Here is a 17,454-nt window from a genome sequence, read left to right on the forward strand (position 1 = left end):
ATACAGCAATAAGGCCAAAAAGTTCTATCTGGGACTCATCAGACCAGAGAATCTTATTTCTCACCATCTCAACGTCCTTCAGGTGTCTTTAAGCATACTCCATGTGGGCTTTCATGTGTGTTGCACTGAGGTGAGGCTTCAGATGGGCCACTCTGCCATAAAGCCCCGACTGGTGGAGGGCTGCAGTGATGGTTAACTTTCCACAACATTCTCCCATTTTCTGACTGCATCTCTGGAGCTCAGCCACAGTGATCTTTGGGTTCTTCTTTACCTCTCTCACCAAGGCTCTTCTCCCCCGGGAGCTCAGTTTGGCCGGACGGCCAGATCTAGGAATGGTTCAGGTCATCCCAAACATCTTCCATTTAAGGATGATGGAGGCCACTCTGCTCTTAGGAACCTTAAGTGCTGAGATGTTTTTGTAACCTTGGCCAGATCTATGCCATCCCACAATTTAAAGGCTGCATGGTGGCACAGTTGTTAGCACTGTTGCCTTGCAGCATGAAGGTTGCAGGTTCGAAACTCGGCTGCAGCCTTTCTGCGTGGAGTTGCGTGTTCTCCCCATGCATGCATGGGTTTCCTCCGGGTACTCCGGTTTCCCCCACAGATCACAACATGCCCTATAGGTTATGAATTGTAAATCGCTTTGGATCAAAGCATCTACCAAATAAATAAACATAAACATAAACAATTCTGTCTCATTTGCTCTGACACTGTACCCACTGTGTATGCAAATAAACCAAACAATTCAATGTAATAAAAACAAGATCAAATACAGATTTCTCTTGTTTTTTATTTATTTGCAACAAAAAAAAAACTAACTCTGCAGGTCACTCTTCTACTCGTGGTTTCATGGATGACAATCTACTGGCGTGTAGAAAATAGCTTATAAGTTTCTCTTTTGAAAAAGATCATTTTTTTCACATAATTTCTTGAAAAGAGAAAAGTTTTGGAGGTTTGATTTTGACATGAACAACATTTTGGAAGAATTGCTGTGAAATTTTGAAGATCGAAACTGGTTTTACACAAAATGATTAAGTTTGGTCATGGACACTGCTCTGAATATCCATTATCTGTAATCAGTTGGGTAAACGGAAGGAGCAATTACATTATCATGTCTTCTCAAAGACAACTGGATCTCACAACAGACTAAAAAACAAAGGACTAGATTATGGGTGCCAATCCTGGTCCTGGAGGGCTGGTATCCAACAGGCTTTAGGTTTAACCCTTCTTCAGCACACCTGAAGTCAATCAGCAGGTGATTAACAGGCTTCTGTAGAGCCTGATGAGCTGCTGCACAGGTGATTCAACCACTGAATCAAGTGTGCAGGAGCAGAGAAACCACAAAACCTGCTGGATACCGGCTAGATTACTAAAGTCAGAGCAGGTGAGTGATTGCAGATGTAGTGCAGGTGAGGAGCTCAGCATGCACAGGTAAAAAAAACAAACTCAAGTTACACCAAATAAATGCAACGGAAACCCACAACAGGACACCTTCTGATCAAATTAACCAGAATCACATGTTTTTTTAAATCTAAACTGATGTCCTTTATAAAGCTTTCATTAAATAAGACATTAACTGTGGAGACCGCTGCATACTCCAATATTAAAAATAGTATTTTTCTGCAGAGAGGCCAACAGTGTAGTATTACACTTTCAGTGAAGGCTTTTCTGCATGACTAGAATTGAAGTTGAGGTTTGAAGCATGACAGCAAAACTGAGAACTCTTTAATCTATAAATATCCATCAAACAGACGGTGGACAGAGATTGATCCCAGTCTGGTTTCTTCTAGTTGTTTGCATGTCTACAGTGTTCTGCCATGGTCTAGATTTATATTTAAACAGGACTTCTACAGCACTATGTTTTCCTTATTTGGTGCATTTCCTGCTAAATCAGGGTGGGAGGGATTTCACACCAGAAATGCATCGTTTAAAAGTGTAAATCTGTCATGCAGTGGCCGCCTGTTACGTGTCCTGTTAATTTGTTTTAATGTCTCCACAGATGAACCAATGTAAGCTCCTCGTACGCCGTTAACTTTTTTTTGTTGGTGCCTGTTGTTTAGTCGTGTGCACGCTCGCTGATCCACAAACAAGAGCCTGATTGAGAAGGGGTGAGTAATTGATCGTCTGATTATAGCAGAGTAAATCACACGGTGAGCATTGAGCCGCCCCTCCAACTCTAATGAAGGAAATGAATGGACACGAGCAAATTAGCCTGTCACTGTCATGAGCTCACTCCTCTCTGTCCTCCAACCTCGTTTGTGAAATTCACCGCTGTCTAAGCAGCAAATGGCTTCAGGGAATGCATCGAACATAGGATCGGAAGCTGAAAGGACCTTTTAGTTGCAAATTAAGAGCCACGAGTTCATTAATAAAACTGGATCTTCAACAAATTAGCTGTGTCTGTAATGAAGTCTTACAAACTAAGACAAACTCACCACAGGTGGCTCAAATCTTACCTTTTCTACGTTTCAACCTTTTTATCTGACCTCAAATTTAAATGTTTTGCAACACTCGGCTGCCAGAGCCAATATCAGCTGAGATTGATGTTTTTTCTGTGCAAAAATACCCGCCAGAATAATCAATCACAGCTTTGAAACAAGACGCCATGCAGCCTCTCCAAACCTGCATGTTAGCCTGTAAAATTACACAAATAATTAGTTTTAATCTTGTAAAATTTTCAATTAAGCTCTCTAAATTAAACTCGTGGTACAAAAATATTAATCAGGAGGCGGTGCAATCTACCTCTCCACTTTTTTAATTTTCAAAACTCTATGGTGCGTCACAGATCCTGAGATGCAGCAAGGTCAGACCTTCACAAAGAAATTCCACTGTGAGGAGGCTGCCAAATCATCACACACAGAGAAACAGGACAGTCGCTGTGTATTCGCTCAATTATTTCTGAAGTTTTTATTCAAATCCTACCTGAGAACTAAAAATTTGTGAGGCATGTACAACAAGGACTCTGAGAGCAGACAGTGAAGGACTCTGGTGTCAGCCAAAACCATCAATATACCCCCAAGACCATCCACACACAAAGAATGCTCTTGAATAAATTAGTGATGAAGGGTAAAGAGATTTTTTGCATTTGATGATCTTTCAAAGGTTCCTATCACCCAAAGAAAGAAAATATTTTTTAAATAGAATTTGAGTCTTTAAAAAATGGGTTTCTGGTACCCATAATGTAAATAGAAAATAATTAGAGTTGTTCATTTTTGTGTCATTTTTACTATCTCAGTTATCAGAATAGATCTATTTTGTGTTGCAAATGCACAGAAGACCAATTAGAATAGAATAGAATAGAATAGAATAGACTTTATTACAGTATCTTCAGGTGCATCTAAATTGCAGGTGGTACGTTTGACATACAGACAGGCAGAGCATAAGACTGTACACAAAAAGGCTTATTATTTTTTTACAGATATGATATGTGCCTAGCACGTAGTAAACAATTATTATAATAATTAATATACTATTCTGTTTTTAAACACATCAATCAATTCTTTAAAATTAAAATGATGTGCATTTATTTGAGTATGTTGGGTCAGAATGTTTAATCCAAGTCCAAATGGTTTCAGTCTTCATGCAGATTTGTGTTTTATCAAAAAGAAGAGGTTCACTGGCAGACCGTGCAACACTCATTCTTTTTGAAATACGAGAAAATGTTCTTCAACCTATATTTTCTGCATTAGCCGGCAAAAGAAAATAGATGAGGAAACGCTTGGGTCAGAAAAAGCCACAGAGATCTATTTCACACTGAATTAGTATACATGGACTCACTCATCTTGGCTCACGACCGCGTAAGACTGTTGATTTAGTGTCCAAGAGAGAGCAGAGCATGTCTTAGCTAGTAGAAGCTAACTGTTAGCATTAGCAACTCCACAACATGGCAGAAGCCCTTCAGGATTGTGTTATTAGTGGAGATAAAACATTAATGTTGCATTTTTATACCCAAGAAAAAAAAAGCAAACAGAGGCAGCGGAAGAGTTGTGTTGCTGTTAGCCAACCAGATGTGAGATATTCATATACTAGTACTATTAATGAGTAAGACTACACATCCTCCCACAACTAACTTTTACTTCCTGAAACAGGAGTGCCAGACATTTTTCTCCACTGAAAACAACCCACGCGACATTCATTCACTCTAAAAACAACAGCACATTTATTAAAATAAAGGGTGTCTGCCCACCTTTTTCACTGTTGTCATTTTACATGTTTAACCCAAAAGCAGGAGATTTTTCAAAATGTGAATGAAGATCTTCACATTGTCTTTGGGACACAACAGATGATCTAAGATGAGGAGAAATTGCATTCAGGATTTCAGTAAATAAGGTTTCCTCTTTAGCATGCATAGTAAGAATAACATGAGCTCATCAGCATATAGTGAGATTATTTAAATAGGGTGAAAAGCACCACAGCTATAATACAATATTTGTGCAGCTGTGGTATTATTGTGCTGAGAGCTCATCTTGTGAAGACTGGAAAAGTTCCCCTCCTTACTTTATCACCAAGATGCCTTTATGCCAAATAACAGTCAGCTTTATGAACCAAGTATTGGCTTGTGTGAAGTTTCAAATACAGTTCTTCAAAAGAGATAAAACATGACAGAACGTGTTGAAAGAAACACCAATAATTTACTCATTTGCTGTATTTATTTTTCCAGCAAAACCAAAAATTCCTAAAGGATGCATTGCTCCATGCATGACACATAGATTGCAACAGCAGAGAGTTAGCGCCCTGTAGATTAAGGATCATTGTTTCCCCTGAGCTGCAGGGGCTCCACACTTACGCTGCCCATAACAGTAGTGAGCCAGACAGGAGCAATTATTCACCATAAAGCAGTGTGGCACTGGCTGGGAGTAAATTACCCAGAGAGCCTCCGCCAATTACTTCTATTAATGGTGAGACAAATCTCATTTGATGCTATCACACCCTTGCATTCAGTAGATCAATAATGAGCAAAGACCTTGTTCATGAAAGACAAGAGGATGAAACAATCCTGGTGACACAGGGTTAAACAAAACATTGTTTTTAATAATTACATCAATTTTATTGCTTTTGTCCTGTTGTTTGTCATACAATATAATTTAGGAGCTTTTTATGGGCAGATGCTAATCCTTTGTTTTGTCATATCAGATTTTCACAAGTAGGATTTAGTGGAATAGGAAATTGGCATTCAGCATCTAGCCCTAATTAGAGAAAGTATTTGAAAGACTTTTATTTGAATGTAAGTGGGTAACACTGTCTTACAAACCTTTGCAACCCTAGGGTCATTGTGCTGAATGGCCTTCTTGAACACATCAAATTGAATGATTTCATTCCCTTTACAACATGTCCTCAAGTTCTTTCAATCACCTATTTATTCAAGCCAGGTGTTAAAGCAGAGAAACATCTAACACATGCTGTATAGAGGTTTATTTGTATAAATTATGTACAAAACGTTTAGCACTATCATACCACTGAGTTTCATAGTGACGTTATCTTTGTCGAATCTGAAAACATCACTTCAAATTTGGTTTTGGTCAGAAAAACAACACTGTGTTTGGTAAATCACACCTTATTATACTGAGGAGAGTCAAGACAACTTTATTTATAAAGCAATTTACAACAACATAGAAGTTGTCCAAAGTGCTTAACTAAAGGGGTACACCTCAGGGATGTGTACATAGACCTTTGCTGTTCACTGAGTAGAGTCACAACTTTACTGCAAAATTAGGCACCAACCAGCTCAATATGATAGCTGATAGTACAACTGTTGCAAGACTTATCAGCAAAGGTGATGAAAAATCTTGGTGGAACAGTTATTCAGATGGTGTAAAGGCAAGAAATTGCCCAAAATTTGACAAAAAAAAGGGCCGATCACATCAATGAGTCTTATGTGGAGAGGGCCAAGAATGCAAAAGTTCTAGGCGTCCACACCACGGAGGATATCTGATCGCAACACCTTGTCAAGAAAGCCCAGCAGAAAATGTACTTCTTCAAAAAACTGACATACGGTATTTGTGAATCCAACTTTCCATTATAACGTTTTGTTGGATGCTGTTGACACCTTGATCAAATGCCTTACTTTCTGTTATGGCACCTGCAGTTTCAATGATAAGAAGGACATGTAACATGGTCACAACTGTTACAAGGCCTGAGGTATTGGGTGAAATCCCACCTTAGAATCCATACGTAAGGAGAGATGGGAGAAATAACCTTTTGGTTTTGTCAAGGTTTGTCAAGGGCAGTAGTTTAGGAGGTAGAGCGAGTTGTCCAGTAATCGGAAGGTTGCAGATTTAATCCGGGCTTCCTCCACAGAATGCTGCTGTTGTGTCCTTGGGCAAGACACTTAACTGGCCTTGCCAGCTGGTGGTGGTCGGAGGGACCGGTGGCATCAGTGTTTGGCAGGCCTTTCCTCTGTCAGTGTTTCCCAGGACAGTTGTGGCCACATTGTAGCTCATCATCACCAACCTATGAATGTGTGTGTGAATGGGTGAATGACTGTGTTATGAAGCACATTCGGGGGTTGTAGAATCCTAAGGTGCTAAACAAATACAGGCCATTTACCAAGGTCCCACCACTCTCTTCTGCTATCCCATTAAAAGCCAAATTCACAGACAAAACATTTTGTACATCACGTTTAAGATGCAGGCTAAATGCAAAAATAGTGTTTTACCCCTGTTTCCTGCATTCACTGATCTATGTCACACTGTCACTTAACATTCATGGACTCACCCATCTTCACCCATGACAGGGAAGGCAGCTGTTGGTTTAGCATCCAGGAAACAGCAGAAAACATCTTGGCTAGTAGAAGCTAACCTTTAGCATCATTTGCAACTCCACCAGACAGCAGAACTCCTTTAGGCTTGACTTATTTGTGGAGATAAAACACCAATGTGCAGAGTAAACGAAGTCAGAGGTAGAGTCACGTTGCTGTTGACAAATCAGAGACGCGATGTCTGAATATCCGGAAATAAGTTTTCTGCACTCCTCTCCTTTGGCCAGCTACTAGTTCCTTAAAGGAATACTTTGCAATGTTTTCATTTTTTTTTTTTTATAAATTTCTTGAGCCAGTATGTGCTAAAATGACCCTTAACAGGGTAATGAAATGTTACTCAGACCCTACCACCCCCTGTGGCCAGAATACCGCACTTGCAACTTCAGAGTTGGTAGGCTGTTTTCAGACTGCTTTCAGCAGTTAGATTAAAGTGTTAAAAAAAATAACGCACAGCGAGGAGATAGGTTTTATTTTCGGTCTGACCACTGTGAATTAATAATGAACACAAGGGGGTGGTAAAAGCAAGCAAAACTGCCTAGAATCCCTTTAAACAAGAGGGTGAGAACTTTCTTTCCACAGATCTTGACTCACAAAGCATTAATTTATGCCAGAGACCACTGCAAAGTTTGATTGCATGATGCAAAGAAAATCCTCTCTTAGAGAGCAAACATCTATGTAAAAACCAACTCTTCCAATTGTTACATTGGTTCTGTGATACTGTCAGACAAATAAATAAAGAACAACTAGTCTATGTTGGATCACAGCCAAGAGACCTGGCTCTCAACATGTTCCTAAACAAATAAGGATATCCGGATGATTCTGTGCTGCTAGGAAATATGTTGCACTCAGTCTTTTTTAATATGCTTGGAGGTTCACTGTACAACTTACAGTTATAGGCTAATGTTGTTTTAATAAAAAGAGCATTTTTTTGCCCTGCAGAGAATTTTTAGTTTGTGCGCAGAACAATAAGCAAACATTATAATTTTTTATGGTTTCAAAATGACTTTTGCACAAGAAAAACACTTTCCCTCCAAAATATTTTGAGGAAACCGTGATTATTTCACACACTTTATAAAAACAATTTGGATTCATCTTTTCCTGGAATAATTTACCAGTTACTCAACGACGGTATGAATGTCCTTTAATATCTGAAATTTCTCTGATTTTCCTGTCATTTGCTCCCTGCTGCTTCTTGGACACTTTCATGAGATGGATCTGAGAAGACAAGAGACTTTATTTCAGGAGCAGCCTCTGTCTGCTGAGATGAACTGTGAACAGCTAAAGATAGACTCTCTATTTTAGTCTCTGGAGATATTAAAGATACATATGAAGCAAGTGAGGATAAGAATGGAAACGCTCTCATTCAGGCAGTGACTCAGAATCAACATGAATGAAACATCCAGGGGCTATCTTAAGTAATTGATGTGTCATTTAGCATGTTTGTAGACAAATGTTATTGAATTTATGATTGGTGCACAGGTGCAAATTTGCTCAGCATCTATTTTTGTACATTAACCCTCACACTTGTATTTTAGAAACCAAAAAGTAAATAAATAAAACGCAGAAGAAACCTTTCATTGTGTGTTTTAATAAAATCCGTAAAAACAGTTTAGTCAGAAAGTTTACAGCTATATTGTTATACACATGACTTCACTCCAATGGAATGTTAATGGTGTGTAAAATCCAAAGACGGATGAATGACTCATTTGCTTAAACCGTGACCGGGATAACATTCAGAACAAGCTGTCTAATCATTTATGATAGGAAATTTATTGCTTCCACAAAGCAGATTGGAACAGTTACGCAGCTATTGCTCAGCTAATTTAGAAATATGTTTAGGCTGGAGTCAAATCTGATTACTTTTTCTATTAATCACCTATTTATTTGTGTGTCACAACGATGGAGTGCACTTAAAAGAGTCAAAAGGATCCAAGAAGCCTTATTAGGTTAACACTTCCATCAAGCAGGAAGACTCATGTAGGAAATGCCCAGTAAAGATGAATAACTGAGCATCTCCTGCACTGAAATTAATAAACGTAACAAAAGGGAAACTGATTTTAAATTTATCAAATGCAAAATGCAGATAATAAAGAAATATATTTTTATTATACCTCCTGATCTGAGTGTCTAACAGGACAGAATAAGTTGGAGGAATATCATTGATTATTTTATATTAAGGAATCTCATGAGGAAAAACAAGAAAGTGTCTGGAGTTCAGCTTTTGTTTCTTAGACAACTTTTCCAGATTTGGTGAATTTCTTCTACATGATCTCATAACACAATTATTTTCTATGATTTCTAAGTATTTTAAAGTGGTGCTTCACTAAAAAAAAACATTTTTAATGATTATTTCTGATTATGTCACGAGCGTGCCGGGCAGCGAGGCGGTGATCAGAGGAGGATCCAAGCGCGGGGAGGAAGAAGGCAAACAAGTAGGTATCTTTACCATAAGTTTATTAATGATGCACGCTGGACATGGGAAACAATGACACGACATGGAACACAGAACAGAAGGGGGTTAAATACACGAGGAGCGGGAGCTATGGTGATTGGGAAACAAGAGGCAGGTGGGAGCAATTACGGAGAGACAGACTAAAACCTAAGAGAAGACAGGACAGGGTGTGACAGATTATAATTGGTCACTCAGAGTTTTTCATGCAGGCTGAACATGAAACTCCAACTCCACCTTTGTTTTGTGAAGCGCCTTGTGATTTTTATCTTGAGGGGTGCTATGGAAATGATTTTCTTCTTCTTCTATCTCCTGCATTAGCTTCTGATAGAAAATAGAAGATGAAACTCTAGGATCTGAAAACCCTCACAGATCTACGTCACACTGTTACTTAACATTCGTGGACTCACCCATCTTGACTCACGACGTGGAAGCCTGTTGTTTTTTTAGCATCTAGGAAACAGCAGAAAACATCCTGGCTAGCTAGCATTAGCAACTCCACCACACATCAGAACTCCTCCAGGCTTGTAATATTTGAGGAGATAAAACATCAGTGTGGCGCCCGGCCAACTGAATTCACAGGTGGGTGGGAGGTCATGGGAAAGCACAGAGCACAGTGATTGCCTCCATCTTGATGACCTCGATGCAGAGACCACAATCTGAATGCGGGGGGGGGGGGGGGGGGGTTCACAGCATTTGTCTGCATTCCTTCCATCGTGGGGGGTTTTGCACACAACTCCAAGGCTGCTCATGGCGTCAGATTGGAAAATAGGACTTTGTTTGGGTCAGACAGAGATAATTTTCCTCTCTGCCTTAAAGTCTGTATTGATCATTCAAGTCCTCCAGTGAAGCCAATTCGGTGATTAAACATCTCCACACCGTCCGGTGACCCTCTCCGAGATGACATCCATTTTGTGCACTAATACCGGTAACGCAGCTAAGACATTGTCCAGCTTGCGATTCACCTCGAGTAACGTCCCAGTCTGTGAGGTTTCCGCCCGGACGGTGCCGTCCATGGGTGCGGGTCGCCCTCCAATCGCTACCGTCATCCCAATTTTTCAGAAAACCAGATATCCTCCCACTCCAATCAGAAGAAATCCAGTGATCATCAGGCCAAATATTCACATATCTTCGACGTCCTCAGTGGACAGCTGAGAGAGACAGATGACATTCCACTTCTTCCAGGAATCGAGCATTTATCCCGCTGCGTGTGTCCCGTGAGGGCAAGCGTGAGCCCCTTCCTCCGTTCTCATCGTAGAAAAAATCTTATCAATCGCTTTGAATGACCAATCAATTAAATCCATTTCTGAAAAATAGTGATTTCCAGAGGAAATGCAGAGAAGCGCTCTGTAGGCAGACGGGACAAAAAGAGCCTTGGGAAAAAGATAAGATAAGGGAGCAAAGCAGAAGCGACTGTGCTCTGTGAGTGCCAGAAGAGAATTCTCTGATTCTGATTCTCTGATTAAAATACCTAATTTCTTTTCAGAAATGACTTTTCACATCATTTTCAAACTTCTCTTTTTCATTAGTTTGCTGGAGACATTTAAGTATAGATGTCTGGTTTGGCGCAATGCATTTTACCCTTTCTTTGTGTTTAGCTCCCTTTGCGTGATTCTTGAGAACGGTGATTTCTGATACCATCTGGATGTTGCAGCAACAGAAAGCCTTGGTTTGGTTCCCCGTAACAGGTGCAAGCCATCCTTTGAAAATAGGGTCCAACTCCCACACAGGAGGATCAACTTGTGTCCGGTGTTGATTTGCTTTACCTTCATCCGTCCCTTCTTTGTTTTTTCTTTTAAGATTAGTAGCCCTTGTCTCGTTGCTCTGTCCTCCTAGCTTAAACTTAGCTTGGCAGCGCTCGCGGGCAAACAGCAAAAGCTGGCGGGCCACTGCCACATTATATAACCTTACAGTTTCTCGCGAGAGTAGGCAAATCGATGTGATCAGGCTATTTATTGTACAGATAAACCTGTGAGCACTGAGATGAAATCTGACTTCAGAACAGTTAAAAATGGGACTTGGGAAAGCCACAGCAAAAGACGGTGTTACTAGATGCAATGTGAAATTATCGTACATTTGAGGATTTTTGAAACTATTGATTGTACATTGTACAGAGCCCAAAATTATGGTACAAATATGATAATTATTGTACATCTGGCAACACTGGTTTGACTCATTAAATTGTACTTTAACACCAATAAGCAGATTACCAAAGAGCTACTTGCTGAAATCTTTACAAAATCTTTTGTGTTTGGTTTATGGGGTTATTTTGTTTCCCTCTCAGCTTTTATTTTTAGTTATTTTTGCCGTATTTGTTAACTTCAGTTAACTCAGTCTATTAGGCCCAAACCCAATACACGCACTTCCACCCTTGCGCCCTTCCATTGCATGTTTCTGTCAGCTGGGGCGAGTGCATAGAGTGTCCCAATACTCAAGCACGTAAGCTGACCACACCTCTTTTGCACCCTTGAGTCTTTTGCCAAGTTTGCATCTCTTCTCAGCCCCTTAGGTTAGCTTTATTTATAACGCCAAGACTTTTAAATTTAGAAAAGTTGCAAAATATAAAAAAGCAGCATGGATTTTTCAGAAGTGCAGAAAAAGAAGGGAAATAAAAGAGTCATTGACTTTCTCCCTGAAACAACCAGTAATTGAAACTTTAATTAAGTACTGTATTTCAGTGAGTTACCATCTCTTTAAGATACATCTGTTTTTGATTTGCTTTCCTGCCTCTGAGTGTATCTTAGGTCCAGTTGTCTTGTTTCTTTTATTTCTTCAGGAATAAATTACTGTCAGAAAATCATTGTCTTCTGCTGAAGGTTCTGACTATTCTTTGATCTTTATATGTCTTTGGTCTTTACTAACCCTAACACCAGACCCACCGAACCAGAACACTTCTTCAAAAGTCTACAAAACAATCTGACTGCTTAGATATAGAACATACAGACATTAGGGGATACAAATACACGTGTAGACCCTATAAATAATATAGCTGGCATATATTTACCCAACTGCACTATTTGAATCCAGGGCTTTTCTCCCTGAACCACAGCTGATAATGTATTGCTCTTTATTTCCACTGTGACACAAACGAACCAATGATCAAGTTAAAAGCGAAAGTGTGTACTAGTTGCTCTTTTCTCTGGTGATGAATGATTTATTTTTGCTTGCAGCAGGCCTCCTGCAGGTGCAGAAAACAGGTGCAGCTACGTCAGCAAAAGTGAGATAAATTTAATCAACCTGCATCTTTAAAAAGATTCAATGCAAGGTGAGGAGCTGGTTTATTATCACCAGTGCTGCTGTCAGGTGAATAAAGGACACTGAAATGTGACAACTGACACATGATGCTAGTTTTTGGTTTTGTTTAGTCAAAAATGAGATCAGGAGACATATCCTCCTCAAACGCTGAGACCTCTTTAGTCTGGCATCCTTGCAAAGTTTCAACCAGTGACCCCTTCTGTGATGATTTCATGTGGTAATAGGGTGTGCTAATGGATGGATCGATAGTGTGACGGCAGTAGATGCAAATTAATGGTAAGAGAGAGAAAGAGCTGTGAGTTGAGCAGTATCTCTAATGATGTGGTGAAAATGACATCAGGGGTCACCTGACAAGCTCAGTAATGAGTACAACGTTCGGTCCAAATCCAGGACCATGCTCCTCAACCTCTGGCCTCCAAACCGAGACTTTAGTGACGTCTCAGCCAGGAGAATGTTAATTGGGCTCTGATGTGCAGTCCAGAGAGAGGGAGGAAGAAAAGACAGAGTGAAGATGGAGGAGAAATTCAATAAAAACCCCAACTGGAGATACAAGTTCAAAAAGAATCAGAATAGAAAAAATTGTTGCGTATTCATGATTTTGAGAAGGATTTTTGCACCATTGATTTTTAAAGGTGTTTAAGAAAAACTACATGCCTCCAATTCTTATCGCTTCTGCTGCAAAAGCAGACTGCAGAGTTGAAATTCCAACAGCTTATTACTGTGTGTGTGTGTGTGTGTGTGTGTGTGTGTGTGTGTGTGTGTGTGTGTGTGTGTGTGTGTGTGTGTGTGTGTGTGTGTGTGTGTGTGTGTCCGGTAAGAAGTCCGCTCCGACAGCTTCTGGCGTTTGTAACCCAGGGGCACGGTAAGGGTCGGAGCTGTTTAGTCTATTTAATTTCTGACTATATAAAACGATTTCTTCGGTTTTAAAGTGTGAAGTAAACTCCGACGAAGTAAAATCCAAGCTGATCCCGTTCATGTTCATGTTTACGATCCGCGTTTGTTCAGCTTCTTTTACCTGCCAATATGGCGTCTACTAACTGAGAGTCACGTGGGGTCCGGAGCTCTATATTATTAAATAATAGCTGTTGTTCTTTATTAGTCCATATATATAGTCCATTTATAGTCCAAACCAGATTTTTGGATGCTCTACCAATAATACTAAGAGTAGTAATACTAAGAAAGGAAGGTGTCAGTTAGGTGTCTGAGTGCTGTGCCCCTGTCCCCTGTGCTGATGCTCTGCTTGGTCCTTCCACCAGTGACCCTGATTCTGAACAGTCTGCCTCCTAAAATAGACAAGTTTCTTTCAAAACTCAAACCCACAACTACACAAAACACACATAATTAGTTTAAGTAGTCTAAAGACAGAATTCTCCTTATTTCAGGACACTAACCAAAATCTCAAACTCACTTGAGGCTCTGTGTCTCTGCTTGACTGGCTCCATCTCTTTGTGTCCAGCTCTGTACTTTGTGCCTAATGATACCATTATTAAACATATCCAAAACATATAATTTATTCATATGGACTATAATAACAAATTGCCTTAATATTATTCAAATCTTTCAACTTACTTGGAGTTTAGGTGAACTGAAAAATGACCTGTCTTTCATTTGTCGTTTCTCTGCCATTTTGACCTGACTATAGCTGCCAGACCATTGGACAATAACAAGAACACAGGTTTTAGATTTAGAGGAGGTTCAATACCCAGCTGATAATATGTTTATTTGGCCTACATTTAGCTTTTCCTGCTGTAAAAGACAACTATTGTTGCATGAATGTGTATGTAACAAGTCTAGAACACTGTGAACTTACAATACTGAGTAAAAAGATGTTAAAATTGATATAATAAGAGGAAAATATGGAGTGGAAACTACCAGTCAGTATGTTAGAAAATGAATATCTGTTGAACGGAATATCTAAGTCAAAGGTAGAACTATATTAGGGCTGGGCGATATGGACTAAAAGTCATATCTCAATATTTTTTAGCTAAATGGCGATACTCGATATATATCGATACTTTTTTAGTGACATAATTGGGACTTCCCCCAAACCTTTTGTGTCCCTTTTAGGTAATTTTTTTTTCAGAGGCAAACCCTTTAAAAACAAACCGATATAAATTTAAGCCACATGCCAAAGCTCACTCAGACTCCTTTATTGATGTCAAAATGTTAACAATAAATTGAGCAAAAAAAAAAAACTGTAACCATTTTAACAGTAACAATAAACAGACATTTTGATGGAGATTAACAACTCTGTAAATAAACATGTCAATTTAACCTTTAGTCAATTTGTCCAAAAGAAAAAAAAAGTAAACAAGCCAGGCCAGTCTTTGTGCAAAATTCGACGAACATGTAAACAGGCTAGGCAATTCTTACCTTGTGCACATCTCAAATAATAAGAGCAAAATGATATGAAATCAAAAAGTTACAAACCAACTTCTGTACAATTTACAGATTTTGTGCCAGGAAAACTAACCTGTCCACACTGTCAGGTTTTAGGGATGCCCTGTGGCAAGTTACAATGTTCCCACAGCAACTAAACACCCTTTCTGAAGGTGAGCTGGTGGCTGGTACACAAAGGTACCTTTTTGCCAGGCGGCTCAATGAAGGAAAGTTAATTTCATGTTTCTGCCACCATTTCAGAGGGTCAGTATCTTTCTCTACACAAACTGACAACAAGTAGCTCAAAAGCTCAGTTTCCACTGTATCCTGTGTGTGTGTAGTGCTTGTTGTAGGTTTGGTGTTCTCAGAGAAGCTCGCCAGAGATTTTTTTCTTTTTAGATGCGGGTAGTACTGCAACTGCTGCCTGGCCTTGGTCTGCAGGCTCAGTCCCAGCTGGGTCAGGCAGCTCAGGCACACAGCTGACCGGGTCACTGGGCAAAGACTCCACCTCTGTGGTGACTTTATGCTTTAGTGCATCAAGTTTTTCACCTGAAATGTACGTAGCCTTGAATCGGGGATCCAGTAATGAAGCAATGTCCAACAGGTCACAGGTGGATGGATCAGCATACTTGCTGTTGAGGTAGTCCACAATGCAGGACTTGATGGACTTGAGGTCCATCTGGCCAAAGTTTACTTGTGAAGCACCTCTTAAACACAATCTCAGTTAAAGACACACTCTGATAAAAATCAAGTTTTCCTGTTCTTAATATGTTCTTATGGCATTTTTCTTATGCTAGTTATTATTATGAATTAATTGTTCATGATTGCGTACAGTTAATAAATTCCATTGGAATTTATTAGATAATATTATTCAAAGTGACATAAATAATACAAAACACAATGACTCTCTCTCTCTCTCTCTCTCTCTCTCTCTCTCTCTCTCTCTCTCTCTCTCTCTCTCTCTCTCACACTCACACTCACACACACACACACACACACACACACACACACACACACACACGTTTTACTGAGCATTTTCACTGTCATCTATATTCCTATTTCAATGAATTAATTCTATATTGTACTCACCAATGGCCAGATGAAGTCTGTGACCAAAACACTGCATCCTTGGCCACTTTGTCAACTGCAGCGCTTTGACAACATTAGTCCCGTTGTCTGTCGTCACAGCAACTAGTCCCGTTGGGTTGAGATTCCAGCTTTTGAGGGTCTCCTGCAGGGCTTCGGCAATATGCTCTCCTGTATGATCTTGTGGAAAGTAGCTGGTTTGAAGACATGCACTCTTCAGCTCACAGTCCTCTATGAAGTACACAGTTACACTCATGTAAGGTTCGCAGGTCCTGCTGGACCACATGTCGGTGGTGAGCGCGTAGTGAGACACTTTTGCAAGCCGGGCAGCAAGACTGGCTCTGACATTTTGGGTAGCGCCTCTCTTTCGAAATAATTGTGACTGGGCAATTGGTATCCCGAGTCCATGGTTTTTAGCAGCTGTACAAAACCGGTCTGCCCCACCGTTGATATGGGAGCCATGTCTTTGGCGATATGGAAAGCCACCGCTTTGGGAATTTCATGCCACTTGTTACTTGTTCTTTCGTATGGCTCACTATGGTTCAATGAAGCCCACAACAGGGTTTGTTTCGGGACAACAGGTTGGGAAGACTTTGTGGTCTGAGTCGCAGCACGTAATTTGATGCTCTCCTCATACTCCACTTTATGGCGCTATTTTAAGTGGTGGAAGAGGTTTGTTGTGCTCGAACCCTTCGTTGCAAAAGGTTTTCGACATTCTTTACAGAAAACATGTTGCTGCTGGTCATCTGACAATTTAAAACCGAACCATTTCCAGATTATCGAGCCATTGTTCTTTTTTTTACTGACCAACTCCTCTTCTGCTTCGCCCTCCATCTCCATGTTGTCGCTAGCAGCTCAGCACTCAAGTGGTGGTGGCGGAGGGGGAGGGCTTGTGGGAACAGAGCGGGGGAGGCGGAACAGACAGGTTGTGTTTAGGGACACTGGGAGAGGAGAAAAACATGCGAGTTGCGGCCCATTTATTGTAATTTAAATGGAAATTTTTACTACATCGAAATTAGAGATACTGTCCCGTGTTATATCTTGTTTAGAGTTATATCAATATATATTAAAATATCGAGATATCGTCCAGCCCTAAACTATATTTAAAAATTTTTTTTTAAAAGACGTTGTCGTCTTCCTCCGCTTACCCAGGTCCGGGTCGCAGGGGCAGCATCCCAACTAGGGAGCTCCAGACCATCCTCTCCCCAGCCACCTCCACCAGTTCCTCCGGCAGGACCCCAAGGCGTTCCCGGACCAGATTGGAGATGTAACCTCTCCAATGTGTCCTGGGTCGACCCGGGGGCCTCCTGCCAGCAGGACATGCCCGAAACACTTCCCCAGGGAGGTGTCCAGGAGGCATCCTGACCAGATGCCCAAACCACCTCAACTGACTCCTTTCGATCCGGAGGAGCAGCGGTTCTAGTCCGAGTCCCTCCCAAATGTCCGAGCTCCTCACCTTATCTCTAAGGCTGAGCCCGGCCACCCAACGGAGGAAACTAATTTCGGCCGATTGTACTCGCGATCTCGT

The sequence above is a fragment of the Nothobranchius furzeri genome, chromosome 7, assembly GCF_043380555.1.
Source record: "Nothobranchius furzeri strain GRZ-AD chromosome 7, NfurGRZ-RIMD1, whole genome shotgun sequence".
NCBI classification, from domain to species: Eukaryota; Metazoa; Chordata; class Actinopteri; order Cyprinodontiformes; family Nothobranchiidae; genus Nothobranchius; species Nothobranchius furzeri.